Below are 17710 nucleotides of genomic sequence, written 5' to 3'. Positions count from 1 at the left end.
CTGAAATTATGAGAACTATGTGTAATCCACCAGATTTCTTTAAATTTAAAGGAGAGAATAAATCAACAAAATAACGCTTTACAAATTAGAAATGAGACAAGCAAATCTGAATGACAGCGTTAGTTTTTTTGGGAGTGCTGAGCTAATGCACCCCTTTGCACTGGCATCTTCCTGTTCAAACACACAATGAATGAAAGGTAGCCAGAAAAAATAGCAGTATTAACAAATGTGATTAATTTTCCAGGCGGCACGAAGGGTCTTGTAGTGACCAGAAGAACCATGTCAGGAATTACTATCTACTCAGAAAAATATTGTCCTTTATCAAATAGTAATTTCCTACACTCATGAGTTCATAGCCTGCAAGAAGGTAAAAACAACAGACTTCCCTTCACTTGCAGCTTTTGTCATCTGCAGCAGAGAAGAAAAGGAAGCATCACCCTACAAATAGGTGATAATGAGCTAGCAGAAACTGTTCCCAGACATCAGTCACAGGAAATTCTGGGTTCAAAGAGACCAACAAAGTCCAAGCCCTGCATTACTTTATTTCTACACATTTCTTATTTCATTTTCTCCAGGCTAAGACTCTCCATTTTCTTTCTAATAACATTTTTCTCAAAGAAAAACACTTAACACCAGTTGTACCCCATGGTTCCACATGTTCAAACTTTCTTGGCTAGCAGCAGCCAGGTTGTATGTGCCAGTCCTGAAGAGCTTTAGCACACACAAGATATCCACCCACTGGCATATGATTTATCCTGGAAGCTGGGATCTTTGCTCTGGCAAACCAAATTTTGCCTCAGGAACCCAGCAAAATTCAACTGAACGTAATGTCAAGGCAAAAGGGCAGAATGGACAGCACAGGAGAAGAACCCATAGAGCTGAGTGAGGAACTGAGAGCCAAACCCATGGCTGCATCATGGCAGGCAACTGCACAAAGAGTCACAGAATCACAGAGGTTGGAAGGGACCTCCAGAGATCATCGAGTCCAACCCCCCTGTCAAAGCAGGTTCCCTACACCAGGTCACACAAGTAGGTGTCGAGGTGGATCTTGAACATCTCCACAGAAGGAGACTCCACCACCTCCCTGGGCAGCCTGTTCCAGTGCTCCGTCACCTCACTGTAAAGAAGTTCTTGCGCACATTTGTGCGGAACTTCCTATGCTGCAGTTTCCAGCCGTTTCCCCTTGTCCTGTCTCCACTCACCACTGAAAAGAGTCCAGCCTCGCCATTCTGCCCCCCACACCTTAGATATTTATAGACCTGGATCAGGTCCCCTCTCAGTCTTCTTTTCTCAAGGCTGAACAGACCCAGTTCACTCAGCCTTTCCTCATAGCAGAGATGCTCCAGGCCCTTCACCGGACTCTTTCCAAGAGATCTCTGCCTTTTTTGTACTGGGGAGCCCAGAACTGGATGCAGTGCTCCAGATGAGGCCTTACCAGGTCAGAGTAGAGGGGGAGGATCACCTCCTTTGACCTGCTGGCCACGCTCTTTTTAATGCACCCCAGGATGCCATTGGCTTTTTTGGCCACGAGGGCACACTGCTGGCTCATGGCCAACCTGTCGTCCACCAGGACACCCAGGTCCCTCTCCGCAGAGCTCCCCTCCAGCAGGTCATCCCCCAACCTGTACTGGTGCATGCAATTATTCCTCCCTAGATGCAAGACTCTACACTTGCTTTTGCCAAACCTCATCCGGTTTTTTTTCTGCCCAGCTCTCCAGCCTGTCCAGGTCTTGCTGAATGGCAGCACAGCCTTCAGGCGTGTCAGCCAATCCTCCCAACTTGGTATCATCAGCAAACTTGCTGAGGGTGGCCACCATCCCCTCATCAAGGTCATTGATGAAGATGTTGAACAAGACCTGACCCAGCACTGACCCCTGAGGAACACCACTGGTTACAGGTCTCCAACCAGACTCTGCACCGCCAACGACGACCCTCTGCGCTCTGCTAGTTCTCAACCCACATCACTGCCCACTCATCCATCCCACAACTCTCGTCAGTCACTCTTGTGCCTTTTGCCCAAACACCCATGTGAATTGATTGAACAACAAGAAGAAATGGTTTGAAAATTAACATAGAAACAAGCCAAACAACAAACAATCAAATCACCACTTCTCTGCTCTTCCTAATTTCAGAATACAGAAGAGAACTGTCATTTCTCTTATTTCTTACTTTCTCAGAATTGCTTTCTGTCAGAAATATTTCACAGAAAGTGTTCCATGTCATAATGCTCCTACAACTTCCACAACAGACAGACAGATGACACAAGGCACTCCTTGCCCCTTCGGCACACTTCCTCTGCCCAGTCCCTGGTCCAAGCACAGTCATAGCAGAGAGGCTCCAGAACTGAGCACAGATACTTGAGGTGAGACTGGGTGTGCACACATGTGAGGGATGGTCAGAGCTCCCTCAGAACCCCAACAAAGAGGTTTCTGACATTCATGGGCTGCTGCTGGCAGGTTGGAGCTGCTTAGCTCCAAGCCAACCCGTCACATTTTGCACCAGAGACAACCCAGGCCTTACTGAGACGTGGCTTACCTCTGTGGAAGAAAAGCAGACCTAGCAGGACAGCTATCAACTCAATCAGTTCATTGGGAAATTAAAAATAGCCCTCAGCAAGGTGAACGTTGAAACACAAACAGGTTTCAGGACAACTCCAGCCCTCAGCTGACTCAAAGCTGGGCCTGCCTCACACAGCACAGCATGTGACACCTCCATTGGGAGACACATCCCTTTGGACTCCAGAATTTCACCCTTGCCCCTTTCTCTGCTATATCACCAACTGATTGTGGTCACAGGTGAACAGGCACGCAAAAAAGCCAGGAGCACAGGAGGAGCATTCCTCACAGCAAACACTTTCACTTGCTGGACAATCTTTTTAATTCTTATTATTTTAACTTTTTAAAGCAAGCATTGTGCTTCTTTCCAAATGTCCTTCCTTGGCCAGAGTTAAGATGCAAATAGCACAAGGGAGCAAACTACAGCCAAGGAACAGAGCAGCAAACCCACCTGCTGGGATTTTCTGTACCTCTGCAGAAGAGAACAGAGTGGTGAAGTTGTGGTAGGACCAAACTCTTCACTCAAAGCTAAGCCCATTGACACAGCAGCTGTGTTCAAGTGCTGCTGTAAAAGATAGCAATATTCTGACAATTTGACTCAAAAATTTATGTCTCATTTGCTTCAATTTTTTACAGAAAAGAAGTACAAAACATTTGTACTATCTAATTCAAGTGTGGAACAGAAATCTGGGAGAAGTATATACTTTCTATACTATAATTTCAGGAACAAAGAACTTCAGTATCCTAGAACTGTTTTGAGAAGTTTATTCCCAGAATGCCCTTCCTGACACTCAGCTCCCTTACAGTCTCTGAGACCTCTGCTCTCTGGGGACAGTTTCACAACCAGTTTGTCAACCACCAAATGGCTCACCCATCACATCCAGATATTTCTAATTTAGAGAGAATTTTAAGGGAGACCACGGCAAAAGCTTTAGAGGTTCCAGACAGATTGCATCAGTGGCTTTTCCATTGTCCATTGCCAGTTACGCCATAATAACTCTTTATCTTAGAACGTACTTTTTCAGGCAGTGGAAGGAAACAAAACAAATAATTAGCATCCATTTTAAATCCTGACCTGTGCAATACAAGCTCACAAAAGGGCTGAGGACAATTGAGGAGGAAGTGACCTCATTTATTTCCCTTTTCTGCATGCGTAGCTCCACAGAGTCATAAGCCATTGCTCTCGACTTGGCTGTATCTTATGGCAAGAGCAAGTAATTTCCTTAGCACAAGGCACAGCTTGCACTTTGTCCCTGCTTCTATTACCTGGTTCACAAAGAGGCACATAAAAAGCCAATTGCATTTGCCAGCTGTATTCTAGGAAAAGGGCACTCTTTCTGGAAGGCCACTTTCAGGAATTTTTTAGCAGCTATCGTTCATAAATGATCAGCCTTCAGCTTGTTTTGCAGGCTGCGAAACAACTGCTGCTGCTTAGAGGAGCATCTGTGAGCAGTGTAGTTTGCTTTTACAGTCGCATGTCAGGACTGCAGTTCCACCACTGGTCACTGGGTGAAATGTCTATTATCACACTTGCGTTCCAGGCTCTGGGCATTCAACTGGAGTTTCTTCATTTAAAAACTTCCCTTACTACTTCTGGCAGCTGTTCTGGCTCTGGCTGAGAACCCACAATGCACAGAGTTGAATTAATATCTCTTTTCAATTTGTTCTTACATCTACATTTTTTCTTCTTTTTTTTTCCACCAAGTGTTAGCTTTAGTCCAGGACAATTTCCTCTCCAAAATTCCTAGATGCTTTGGATCAGACTTTTCTACTTTATTTTCTTTATGCCCTTTTAAGTCTAAGCACCATCTGATTGCAGATTTGCCCTATAGCTTCCAAATCTGCTAGGACTTATACACAAGCATCCAAGAGCAGCTATTTGGTCTCTTTGCACAGGCCAATTCTTACTACAGCAGTTACTTAAAATAGCTTTCACCTATTTATAATCTTGAAAACTGTATAGGTGGAGCTTATGCGCACACCTTGTTCTACTTGCTCTACAACTTCCCTGCTGCAGGACATGATGTGCTGCTCTGCATGGGAGAGCTGGGTAAGTGAGCAGCCAGGTCTTGGTGTTTGTTCTCCTGGTGGAGAACACAGAGATGAAGACAGATTGCAGGGATTACTCCTCAGGGAGCAAAACCAAGGAAACAACCACGAGATCACACACAGATTTCTGCCTGTTCTCTCTGTGATTTTGCCCCAGCACTACAGACCTCTTCTTGGGGCAGCCTGGACAAAAGCTCACAAGCCAAAGCCATCACCTCAGGCAGGCCAGAAGCTCAGCAGATCCAGTCTTCTGAATCCTTCTTTACATGCTCCACCAACTCTGGTCAGAGATTAAGGCTTGCTAGTTGCAATATGGCCACTTCAGATGCAATTACTGCAGCTTTAGAAGAGCTGTTGCTTCCCAGTATCTTACTTGCTCTGAGAAATCTCTCCAGACGTGGCTGGATGCAGCATTCCCTCCCAGTCGTTGCCAACAAAAACCATCTCGAACTGTGAAATATGAGTCATACAACAGTCATAACAAGAGTTACAAAGGGCTTACCATATCTAACTATTGCCGCTAATCTGGCCAATTATAAGAAAAGCATTTGCATGACAAGGATGTAACTCTCAGGAAAAGTTATCACAGCCCTGGAACAAGAGATAAACATTTTTATCACTTCTCTGATCTCCCGCATTGCTCTGCAGTCCAGTGACATACAAAGTTCCCATGTTTCTCTAAGATATTGTCACTGCTTCATTCAAGGTATTAAGAACTCTGAGGAGATAGGAGCCATCCACCTCACGTAGCCCAAACACCTCAATGGCTATTGCATCCACCAGCATGGGAGGCAAGGAACACCACGCTGCATCTTCATGACACTGTGGGATAAAGAAGGTTGTTGTATTGCTCATGAGTGGTAAAGCTCAACAATAACTTGAGCCAGACCTACAAGGCACCTAGGCCTTACATGTAACTTGGTTGCATGGGACAACTGTTGTGTTGCACGGGTATAAAAGGTGGTAAGCACCTAGAATAAAGGTCTTCTGTTCTGCACCAGCAGACGAGTCCGCACCTCATTTGCCCCTCCAGCAAGAGAACCTGGGGCAGCACTGCAATGTGACACACTAGGGATTTATACATTCTCTCCAGCAGTTACCTTGCAAGAAGGCTCATTGAAGCTCAGATACATCATTCTAGGTCAGGCAGAAAAATTAAAGAAGAAATTCTCTTTGCCTCAGGTTTCTCTCCATGCTGTGCTCTGTGCCCCACTCACCTCTTGCCTGCCCACCCAGACCAAACTGGTTACTGGGGTCTCTCTTCCAGCTTTAGAGACAGGCAAGCTCACAGTGCAAAAGGACATTGCAGTGGCTATGTAGATGTCAACACTGTTTCTAAAACATCAGAACAGATTTCCATACAATCAGGCTAGAAAATGAGATGCCCAGCAAAAGATTGCCCTTGTAGTAAAAAAACAAACAAACAAACAAAACAAAACACCACACAAAAAAACTCAAAACACTGAGGCAACTGGTAGCAGCACCTAAAATAAAATCATAAAGATTGGAAAAGACTTCTAAGATCACCAAGTCCAAACCCAACCCACCCCCACTATGCCACTGGCCATGTATGTCCCTCAGTGCCACATCTCCACATTTCTGGAACATCTCCACGGATGATGACTCCACCACCTCACTGGGCAGCCTGTGTCAATGCCTGATCACACATTTGTAGAAGAATTTTTTCTTAATATCCAACCCAAATCTCCTCTGTCAACTTGAGGCCATCACCCCTCATCCTACCACTGTCACCTGGGAGCAGAGACCAACCCCCCCACCTTGCCACAATCTCCATTTAGGAAGCTGTAGAGAGCAATAAGGTCTTCTCTGAGCCTCCTCTTCAGACTGAACCATGACATTCCCTCAGCCATTGCCCATAAGACTTGTGCTCATGACCAGTAACCAGCTGGATGCAACTCCACCACTCTCTGGACTCAGCCCTGCTGCCACTTCTTTACCCAGCAAAGAGCACGCCTGTCCAAGCCACGGGCTGCCAGCAACTACAGGAGAGTACTGTGGGAGGCAGAATCAAAGGCTTTACTAAAGTCTAGGTAGATTTCCCTCACTCAACAGAGGGGCCAACTGGTCATAGAAGACCTGCCTTCCATAAACCCATGTCGGCTAGGTCCAATCCCCTGATTGTCCCATACATGCTGCATGGCCACATTCACAGTGATCTGCTCTAACAGCTACATCTCAAGCAAGATCATGGCTTGAAAAGATGGAGTATGGAGACTCTTCTCAGACAAAGGACATTGTGCTCTGAGGCCACACTGGAGTAATCACATGAGTTACCATCAAATCCCTTCCAACTCCAATTCTTGTGCGGCTGCCATCAGCAAATTACTTCCCAGTGTGAATCATCACAGTTGTTTATTCCAACAGTGCTGGGAGACATGAGACCGTATACACAAATGCAAGGCAGGTGATGAGGTAATTGCACGGCCACCTTGCCTCTGAGGCAAGATTCACTGGAGAACATCAGAAGTGATATTTATTCCCATAGAAGGGAAATCTTTACATCAACTTATAAACGAGATTCTTGTGCAGATGGTAGGGAAGCTACTCTGCTTTCTATTTCTTACTGCCAAGAAGCTGAGGAAGGAAGCAGTGGGTGAAGCACTTTTACTAGCTGACGGATCACGTAAGCTAGCTGCTTTCAAGAGGATACTGCACTCAGAGAAAAATCCCTACAGATCATGTCCTCCATGAACTCCTTCCTCCGGTTAATTAGGGAAAAGTATCCTGAAGCATGCATTATTCTTTACTATTTTCCCACCCCCATTTGACCTGCAGCTCTCTGAGGACTGACACTGAGTTTTACTTACTGAAGTCTTTCCACCTGTTTCAATCTATGGAGATGTATCTTTCCCACAAAGCACAGCTAAATGCTGGCAACCTATGGGTCACATCCCTCAGGATGGTCATTCACTATGTGTTTTACTCGTTGCTTTCACTGTTGCTGCTATTTTTTAGTCAGTCTTGCCATTTGCTCTACATGGAAGAGACTCAAGTTTCAAAGAAAAATGTTGCAAATGAGCAACTTCAGGGAACTCATATTCTCAACATTCTCCAAGATTGCTTCCAAGAAGGGACGAAACAAAAATGCAGACTTGCATTTTTCCTTTCTGCTTTAGGAATAGGCACAGATTTCAAGCAGCCACCACTGCCTCCAGCTTTTCATTTATTAAAGTGAAAGAGCTCTATTACCCAAATGCACTCATGTGAAGGCATGATCAGAAGACTTCTGCTAAAAGGGAACAGAAAGGAGGCAGCACGGGCTATTGACACAATGTCCAACCATCCTTTTGCACAGCTGTCAGCTCTCAATTCACTATTAACCATTCAAGACAGACACTGAGATTATAATATGTATGCTAAAAATACAACTGCAGGTAGAACTGAGCTACAAAGTGGAACACAACATCAGAAAATACGAGGATGGACATAGACAACAAGCTAAAATTCAGTGTGTATAGATTTTGTTTATGGAGGAAAGGGCCAATGGGGGCTCAAACACTATGGGTCCAATGCACGCTCCAGCCCAGGAAATCTCCAAACTGCTAGCTGATACGCACTGATATACTCCCAAGGCTGATAGCCATCTATATGTAAACTAGATGTCTGGATTCAGCCCAATTCAGTAGAGCAGGCATCAAGAAAAATGATCTTTTTCTCCAACAAAAACTAATCACTAATTAATCAGAGTTATGGTTTCAATCTCATTTCCTTTCCCTGATTGGAAGAGCGCACTGGAGAAACAAACACCTAAAAACTGGACAGAAAGATGGAATCAGCAGGAATGAATCCAAACAGCCCAAAGCTTTTGAAAAATGAGAAGGAATGAGGTCAGCCAATTTTGGATTATCCACAAAAAAAAAAAAAAAAAAAAATCACACACAAATAATTATGCTATTTAATACTTCAGTACATGAGAATAATTAGAAACACTTGTGAAACTTCCAAACTATAATACAGAGTTCATTTAATGCAACATGAAGTTGTTTCAAAGCCAGAAATCATTGAAAATCATATCACAAAATGATAGCAAAGCACCCACAACTAAAAGAGACCATCGGTAGTGGGGTCAGGGCCCCCAGAGCCCTCATCTCCCTCAGCTTCATTCCCCAGAAGGGCACGTGCTTCCACATTACACAACAACATCCTATTTTCCTAAGTGCTTCTTCACTGCACCATCCATCCCACCCACATAATATCTGCCTGTGGGTGTCATATGGATAAAATCTCCTTTTCTGCATAGCCCTCTAAAAAGGAAAGATCCAGGAAATAACTCCATCACAGGAAGTTTGCCTTATGTATGCTCAGTGCTCTCATACACTGCCCAGGAACAAATACAGCTTCCTCTCACTACTCAGTGAAGCTGGAAGCGCAAACCAAGTCCTTCCCTTATTGTCCCTAGCAAAGGTAAACAAATTCATAGAAACTTGGATACCACAGATCAAAGAGATGCACACTGGCACCATGCAGATAATCATGAAATAATCCCATCACAGCTGCTGAGATCAGCTGTAGAGATGAGGATGACAAACTGGAGCACTGTGAGTTACAAAGGGTGAAAGGCTGCAGGTTAGGAAGCAACAAGTCAGAGCCACCAGGCTCCCATGGGGTGTACAACCAGGGCTGCCTGCACAGCTGCTCTGCAGTGCTCCAAAGGGGACCTTGCTCTCCTCAGCCCTGTTAGCATCACCTCCCCAAGGACAGCTTTTTGCTGGAGCTGGCAGATGCACGTTTTTGTGCAACCAACCAGATCTGTATCATTGGCGTGAAGTTTTAAGGTCATGAAAAGCAATTATACATCTACAGGTCGTGTATTTGCCAAACAAATATTGTTGGTTTTCTTCTGAAAGCTCTTCATCCCTCCTCTGGAGTTGGGGGAGTAAATACAGCCAAAACAAACTGATATATTTTATACTCTTACAGTGTAATAAGGTTAAATCCTTAACCCCCACCCCATGGTGAAAGCAGGAGAGGAAACATATCATAGAGTCTTGATCTGAATGAGTTGATAGTTAAGCTAAGCATCAGCTGGCACAGCAGCTCAAGATGACCATATGCAGAAAGGGAGAGAGGAATTACACTGCAAGCCTGGATTATTACAGATATGATCATTATGTGAAGAAAGGGGATGCTGAACCACCAAGTGACATTTAGGAAATAGGTGGAAAAAAAGGGGGCTGGAGTGACTGTTACTCATGTAACAGTAACGTAGGGGATCTACTCGTGTTTTCCCCTAATACTTCATTGCAGCTTTCCTTGCAACCAAGTACCTGCATGCTTATTGAGAGCAGCTGCATTCCTACCAGCAGAAGCTTTATTTCAGCTATTGCTCAGTAGTGGTTGTTTCCTCATAAGTCTGCTTAAACCCAGAGGGTAAACCCAAATTTTTAAAAAGAAAAATCCAGATCCAACACTGACAAAGATGGACTTAATAACACTGGTCCTTCCTCTCATAGAAAAGAATCTAAAATTGAGCAAACCTGGCTCGATGCAGGCTGCTGCCATCCAGCTTTGCCTCTGCAGCCCCCCAACCTGGGTACTTTGCCGTCTCACAGCCATCTCCTTACCCACTGCACATCCTTTTGCAGAGTGTGAAGAAATCTAAAGCACCTGGGGCTAGTGAGAAAACAGACTGAGATGTTCCAGAGTCTTTCTCAATTGGAAACACATGCAGTCCATGTCTTCAGAGCATAGCCTGCTCTAAACACTGCAGCCTCTGGCTCAGCATTCATCACCCTGAGAGCCAATCAGAATCTAAAGGTGTAATTAACGTGGAGAAAAACACCACTCCTTCCATGGGGCTTCATCAGACCTGTGGCTGTCTGCAGTGTTTACACAGCCAGATCACAGAACACAGAGGGCAGCACCAGAGCACAGCTGCCTCCCCTACTCAAACTGTACCCCAGAAACTAAGCCTGTGCTGCCCTGGGACCTCACTGTGCTATCATCCCTTACAGCATGGAGGGAAGAAGCAAAAGCCATGCAGCACTTGAGTTGAGACTTTCTGGAGCTGGGGAAGAAGCCAGGGAGGGTCTGGACAGAAACATCAGGACGCAAATGGGGAAGCATCACACAGGCTGGGGTGGTGGTGCTGAGATGCTGCCCTGCCCCCGTAGCATCCCAGGGGCTGGGTGCTTCTGGGAGAGCCTCTCTGACCAATTTCACCCAGTACTTTCTTTCCAAGTAACAAGGCAGAAAGACTTTGCCATTGGAGGTTTCTCTGACCATAATGTTTGAAGAGCAATAAATTTAAGGCGCTCAGTCTCAGATTTTTGCTTTCCTTCTTAGTTCTAGGAGAATTTTAGAACATTAACATGCCATCTCAAAAGCAGCTGCCCAAAAGCTCACTCCTACATATTTGTAGAAACATGCTTGCAAGGCATCAATCTCTTTCCTCCTTTCTAACAAGGGTCAGAAGACCCAGCTGCCCAGAGCCTATCCATGTCTTTAAGCACCTCCAGGGATGGGGCATCCTCACTTCTCTGGGGAGCAATGCCAGAGCCTCACCATTCTCTGAATAAGCAATTTCTTTCCAAGATCTAATCTAGATTTCCCCTCTTAGTTTACAACCTTCTCCCATGTACCATTGTTAAGAGACTGTAAAAGCCTAGCGCACAATCAGGTTGTGCTTATCACTAAGAAAACACACCGGCAGAAGCTTAAGCAGTTATTTCCTAGGCATTCGGAAGTCCCTACAACTTGTTTGTATGGAAACAAAGACATCAGGAAAGAACAATATCCTCTGACTGAAGAATGAGGAACCAAACCTAACCTAAGCAGAAGCAGCAGTTCACGGAGCACCCAGCCATTTCCAGATAGGAAGGCTAACAATTCAGACAATATATTTTCAATATTAAAAAAATATAGAAGAAAAATACTCCATCAAGGCCTATTCTGTCCCAAAGCACGCACGATCCAACAAAGCTTTTTTACTGCAATTTTTCAGTGCGGGTGCTGTGCTGCATTTCCACTGAGCGTGCTGCTGACCTGGCATCTCACACCTTCTGCAACAGGTCGGGCTAAGAAGCTCCTAGGCAGTCCCAGCATCAGCCACTGGATGGCCATCCTGCTTTGCACAGGAGTGGCAGAGCAGACAGCATGAGCCCCCAGGACTGGGTACCCGCTGGGACTGTGCCAGCAAGGGGGGTCCGAGGGGACCCCAGCACTGCCCGAGGTAACAGCTGACTCGAGAAGGTGGGGGCACGGCCAGGAGACCTGGGGAGAACAAGCACTTCTTCTACTAGCAGTGAAATCTCCTCATATTTCCCATTTCACCCAGCAGGGTTTTGCTATAGGTCCATTCCTGCGGATCTGAGTGAGTGAATACATCTGCCACAACACAGGGACATTTGGAACGTGGGAGCACTAAACACCACTTGGCCTCTGATGCTCTGATTACAATCACTTTGGTCTCTAGAACAAAGGAGCCTGCAGCGCTCTTCCCCTGTGCCAAGAAAGCACAGCAGCCAGAGCACATCTCCAGGCACAGCCTCCGCAGTCTCTGCTATCTAATCTCACATTGCCCCTTCCCTGGGACTTGTGAGACATGGTGATGTCAGCAGCTCAGGACATCCCATGCCATGCCCTACACAACATCCACGGCACTGCTTGTGCACAGCTTCCCAATGACACCAGCTACACCAGTCCCTTGGTGTTAGTCCACCAGCACTTTCTGGGAAGGCACATCAGTTCTGGGAACACCAAGCCTACAGGCAATCCCTGACTGCAAGTGGGTACAGAGGGCAGATTTAGACTGGATATAAGGAGGAAGGCCTTACACCAAAGGCAGTGAGGCAGTGGCACAGGTTGCCCAGAGACGTGGTGGTGCTCCATCCCTGCAGACAGCCAAGGTCAGGGGACAGGCTGTGAGCACTGACGGAGCTGTGGGTGCCCCTGCTCAATGCAGGGGTGGGATCTGACAGCCTTTAAGAGTCCCTTCCAACTCAAATGATTCTGTGAATTAGTGTTGAGGCGCCCATCTTGGCTCCTATTAGGCAGGTAGGCAAGAATGCTCAAACAAGGCAAATGGAAGAGACCAGGCACATTTAAGTGCACTTTTGTCTAAACTTCCTGTTTTACACAACAAAAAAGAAAAGCAAAAACAGCAAAATAAAGCAAAAAAAAAAAAAGAAAAACAAAGATGGAAGAGTAATGCTCTACCCTTCTGATATGTTTTGCTTTCATTTACAAAGAGGATCAAGACTTCAAGACTTAAAGTCTCCTCAGCCAAGATTGCTCTACAAACTCTTTTCTTTCAGGAGAGCAAAGTGACAGTTAGCAGGAGCCATGAGCTCAAAAATTGTTCTCAGAAGCCCAGGGGGAGGGAAACAAGCAGCATTTTCTGTGTACAGCTGATTCCATCTTCATGATCCCAAATAGGATGAGTTTCCCAGGTACCCTACAGTCCGTACAGGAAAGAAATTGAATTATACATCCCTTTTGCAAGGTAAACAAACAAACAAAAAATAAATAAATTTTCAGATTTCCTGTATCAGCCATTAAGGAAACTATACTCAGCAAGAACACTTTCCTCCCTTCCCTTCCTTTTTACAGTGCTCAGAGGGTAGCAGAGGCAGAAGGCTGCAAGTGATGCATTTCTCAGGAGATAAAGAGACAGATCTGTGGTTGAGTTTTAAGACTCTGGGGCTGGAGTACAATCCAATCAACCACTACCACAAGCATGCCATGCAATCAGTTGGCACCCAACAGAAGCCTTTGTTGCATTCAGAGAGAGAATCCCAACCAGTTCCTGCAATCACAAACCGAAGACAGTGTCTTGCTTGAGCCCAAAGCTGCATTGTTCCCCCAGCAATTCTACAGTAGAAGAGTAGAAAAGTAACAGTAAATAAAACAGGGGGTAAGAAGGGGCCCAGAGAGGTTGGGCTGAGGGGCTCCAGGGATGCCCCATCCCTGGAGGTGTTCAAGGCCAGGTTGGATGGGGCTCTGGGCAGCCTGGTCTGGTATTAAATGTGGAGGTTGGTGGCCCTGCATGTGGCAGAGGGGTTGGAGATTCATGATCCATGAGGTCCCTTCCAACCCTGGCCATTCTGTGATTCTGTGACATGATGGTGAGCAGTGTGGGAGTGTACACACGTTCCTAGGCACAGTTCGTGAACAAGCAGCACCTGGTTCCCTAAAATACAAGGTGTTATATATAAATACAAGGAAGGAGTTCATCTGCTGAAGTAATTCTCAGATTGCAGCTGATCACAATATCAGTGAGGCACCTGCATGGAAAAGTGGCATCAACTCCCCACTGTCAAGCTGGTTTTTGAAACAAATCTTTCTACAGGAGTAATGCTGGAGACAGAAAAGCCGCAGCCCGTGCAGCTTAGGGCCTCAGCCTAGGGAAGGGAAGATGGTGTTGTCAGTAATAAAGATAAGTGCAGCTTGACTAAACACAATTAAAGACAGTCGGAGTTAAAAAAAAAAAAACAAACAAACAATGAAGTGCATAAAATCATTAACAGAATGTCTCCAAAATAAGGAAGTAACACCAATAAAGAATTGTTATCTGTAACTGCTTTCATTCCAGGTGATTTCTCATCGCGTGGCAGTTATTTTATAGATGGCCCTGACCCAGGAGAGGCGCACAGGAAAAAAAACTGGAAGCTTCTTCCCCCCCCTCCCCTCCTTGGGGCACATCCTCAGCCTGCAGGCCAAAAGGGGTTTGCATCGAGGCATCCTTCAATGGAGTGCACATTTTGAATTGGGATCTTCTTGATGGGATCTTCTGGGCTGAGCATCACGAGGCAACTAAAAGCCTGTGCAGAAGGTGGCATCACACTGGGGATGCTGAACTCCAAGAGCTCATGTTAGGAGCAATTGTTGTTTCTTGTTCATTCATGCAGCTCATGGAAAGTACCCACAGCTCATGAAAATAAAGACACAGAAGACAAAAGTTTCAGAGCATACAAATTCTCATCCTCACAAGCAAAGGCTGCCTCACCAGAAAGAGCAAGAAAGGAAAAATGAAGGTTTACTTCATCATCTCTTGCGTTTACCAACTGCTCACAAAAACATTTCTGAGGTTTTAGAGGTTCCCATGGCTTCATGAACCTTTTTCACTGTTTCTCAGTTACAGTGTTTAAGAAAGCACAGCCACGCATTGAGGTCCTTTTCAACCCAGGGCATTCTGTGATTCTCCTCTGTGCACACAGCAGGATGAGACCACTCCATGAGGACAGCCAGTAACAAACTGACATTCTCTTTTGGTACATCCCCCCCAAAGGACCAGGTTTGCTGGCCACCAAACAGATGGCAGAGCACACAGAGAGATGCAACCACACAAATGTCTTTAAAATACACATCCTTGTGCTGTCTTCCAGGAGGTCAGCATTACATCTACATGGTTTTACTTTTCCCAGAAGTGGGAAGTGATTCTGCCTCTCAGATGCCCTGCTCGGGAAGTCCTGCATGGTCTCAATCATTTCCCATTACATTGCTCTGTGCAATCTTCTTTAAGAAGATCCCAATTGCAGCCAGGGAGCTGACATTATACTGCAATACAAAAAAAAAATGCCATGAATCACAAGTCTTACATCCCTATACAAGTTACGCAAAATTACCCTTTAATTCTAAAGCTAATAGGTGCTGAATCCTCAGTCTGCATCCATTTCAGTCACAGCCAGGTGTACAGAACTCCCATCAATGCAACACACTGCAGCCTCCCCTCAGACTGTGCTGCTTTGGAAACAGAAGGTGCTAAGCATCACCTCCTAAATATAACAAGCAGGACTGTGGTGACAAACATGAAGAGGGGGATGAGGGTCACAGGCTCTGCTGCCCCATGGCAGAGCCAAAAAACGCTTCCAGAGCTCAGCCAGCATGATGGGCTCCAGTCCTCAGCTGCAGCAGAACAGCCTCTGAGCAACAGTGCTGCTCACATGCCTAGAAGCCAGACAACCGTGAAATGAGAAACCTTCTGGCATTCCCTAAACCTATTATATCCAAGAGAAACAAGACTGTTTGCTTTCCAGGGAAAACAGGAGCTGAAATCAAAGTCAGCCCTCAGTGGAAACACAAGCAGCTCTGCTGCAAGCAGCTTGGATTTATTCCACACCTTCCCAGTTGGAGGGGCCACACTCTGAACCAGAGCATCCTTTTTGGGTAGCAGATATCACTGGGGAAAAGCAGCTATTATGTCAATGTTTGTTTTGTTGCCTTGCGTGCTTTCTAAAGGTCTTCCCAATGGCTTCAACACATAAATAGCTCTTGAGATAGGCTGAATGAGATTCTGTACTTGCTGGTTTGGTCTAAAACTCGAGGCATTCTCCTCACTACCCCCACTCCCTGCAGAAAACTGAACTTTTGGCAGTCAGTGGTAGAAAACTCACAGCCTGAGAGCAGGGATGTAACATCAAACCGACCAGCAGGGCTGCCTGGCGCAGGCAGTGATGAGGCTCATGGGCTCTGTGCTGGCAGGGACTCACAAAGTTATCCCAGCATACAAGGGGAGCAGCTCCAGCTCACCTAGAGCCAGACCTGCTGGCCAGGACTGAGCCTTCAGACAGCGTTCCTGACCTTGGCAGTCCCCTTCCAGCATTTACTGCAACCTCTGCTCCCCCTCCCCAGCAGTATCTTGAAGGATGTGCTCACTGACCATGGTAGCTCCTGAGCTCTGCTGTGTGCTCAGGTTGTTAAACGATGATTGCAGACTGCACTCAGGACAGCAGTACGCAACAAGGCTTCTGGAGCAGCAGCACAACCATCTCTATGGTTTGTCACACGGAGCCTCACCCCCTCCTGTCCCAGCCCTCCCCATGGGGCAGCTCAAATCTATCTGCATACTATTATGGGAGGATTCCTGGTGCTGGGCTCTAGGGGAATACCCCCAGGCAGAATAATTAGAGACAGCCAGCCTGAGGCCAGTTCCTGGCTTGAAAACTTTTCTAACTTCAGACTTTTTTTTAGAGTAATAATATTAATCTTGAAAACCAGTTTAAATTTTTGTTCCTGAAAACATTACAGTAATGTGAATGAAAGTAATTAGCTCTGTGCTTCCTGAAATTACACATCTTCTCAGACAAGGGCTTTGAAACAACAGGAACAGAGCATTTTTCAAGCCCTAGGAAGGCTTTGTGTGCCCCCAAACCTGCCTATTTCAGAGAACAATATTAACTTTCCATACCAAGCCTTGTTTCTTTTCATGGGGCTGATGAGAGAGCTCTGTAACCCCAAGCTCACAGCAGGAGTGACTCTGCCTCCAGTATCAGGAGTAACCCCAACTCCATCTCTCTTCTCTCATGCTGCTCATACATCAGGACACAGCAGCGCAGCAGGCAAAGATGTAAGGCCTCCAGCATCTCTGAACAGCACTGAAGTGCGGGTGGGCACAAGGCAGGAAGGCGACCCTGCTACAGGCAGGGAACCCCCCAGCATAAGGGATAAGAAAAGCCAGAAACGCTGCCCCTGTTCAGCATGCCAGGAGAAACTCAGCTCCCAGGACACTGCATTTCAACAGATTTATTTTGCCTTTTTCTAAACCCGTGAGGGTACAACCCTCCACAAAGGCCTTCTGAGCAGCGTGTGCAGAATAAGGAGCATTACAGAAAGAGCCCCACAGCACACCACAGGCCCTGTGCAGGAGCACCAACCGTGACTGCTCTGAACCACAAAGGAACGGAGAGATCCACGCAGCCCATTCCCAACCTCAAAGTCCAAACGAATTCCTGGCAAGCTGACTTGAGGAGCAGGCTACATGCCTACAGGAGAGGTCCTGCACACAAGTGGCAGCAAATGAACACGCTGTTCTATACCAAGGTGGGAGCTACAAGGAGGGATCTGCCAACATACATCAGCAGAGACCAATGCTGCTCGCCAGGACCCAGAGCTACTGCTAACAGAAGCTCACAGCACACTGACCCCAGTGCCTGGGAGAGAAGAGGGGAAACCTGACCCCAGCTCACCCCTCATCCCCCAGAAGAGCCCCAGTTCCTCCACAAGAGAAGGGGAAAAGCAACATGGGGCCACGTCCTGTTTTGCAAACAGTGCAGAAAGGTAGGCAGGGTTACACAGGCAGAGGAAGCCAGGAGAAATCAGCCTGAAGGCCAGCTATTTGGTTACGTTCAATTTGATTTAGAAATTTC

The 17710-nt window shown here is 46.2% G+C and overlaps 1 protein-coding gene across 3 annotated transcripts in view; it reads right to left on the bottom strand.

The window, feature by feature from the left end:
- Positions 1-17710, bottom strand: part of LOC125702238 (uncharacterized) — a 34034-nt gene that overhangs the window by 9111 nt on the left and 7213 nt on the right. The window contains exon 1 of one of the 3 annotated variants that reach the window (XM_048965240.1): positions 2536-2673. The exons of the other annotated variants lie outside the window; for them this stretch is intronic. The gene's annotated coding sequence lies outside the window, so the exon portion shown is untranslated. Of the gene's footprint in view, positions 1-2535; positions 2674-17710 lie in introns of those variants that run through there. 3 annotated transcript variants of the gene reach the window in all.

Source organism: Lagopus muta, chromosome 18 (assembly GCF_023343835.1).
Source record: "Lagopus muta isolate bLagMut1 chromosome 18, bLagMut1 primary, whole genome shotgun sequence".
NCBI classification, from domain to species: Eukaryota; Metazoa; Chordata; class Aves; order Galliformes; family Phasianidae; genus Lagopus; species Lagopus muta.
This window is presented reverse-complemented; position numbering and strand designations above follow the sequence as displayed.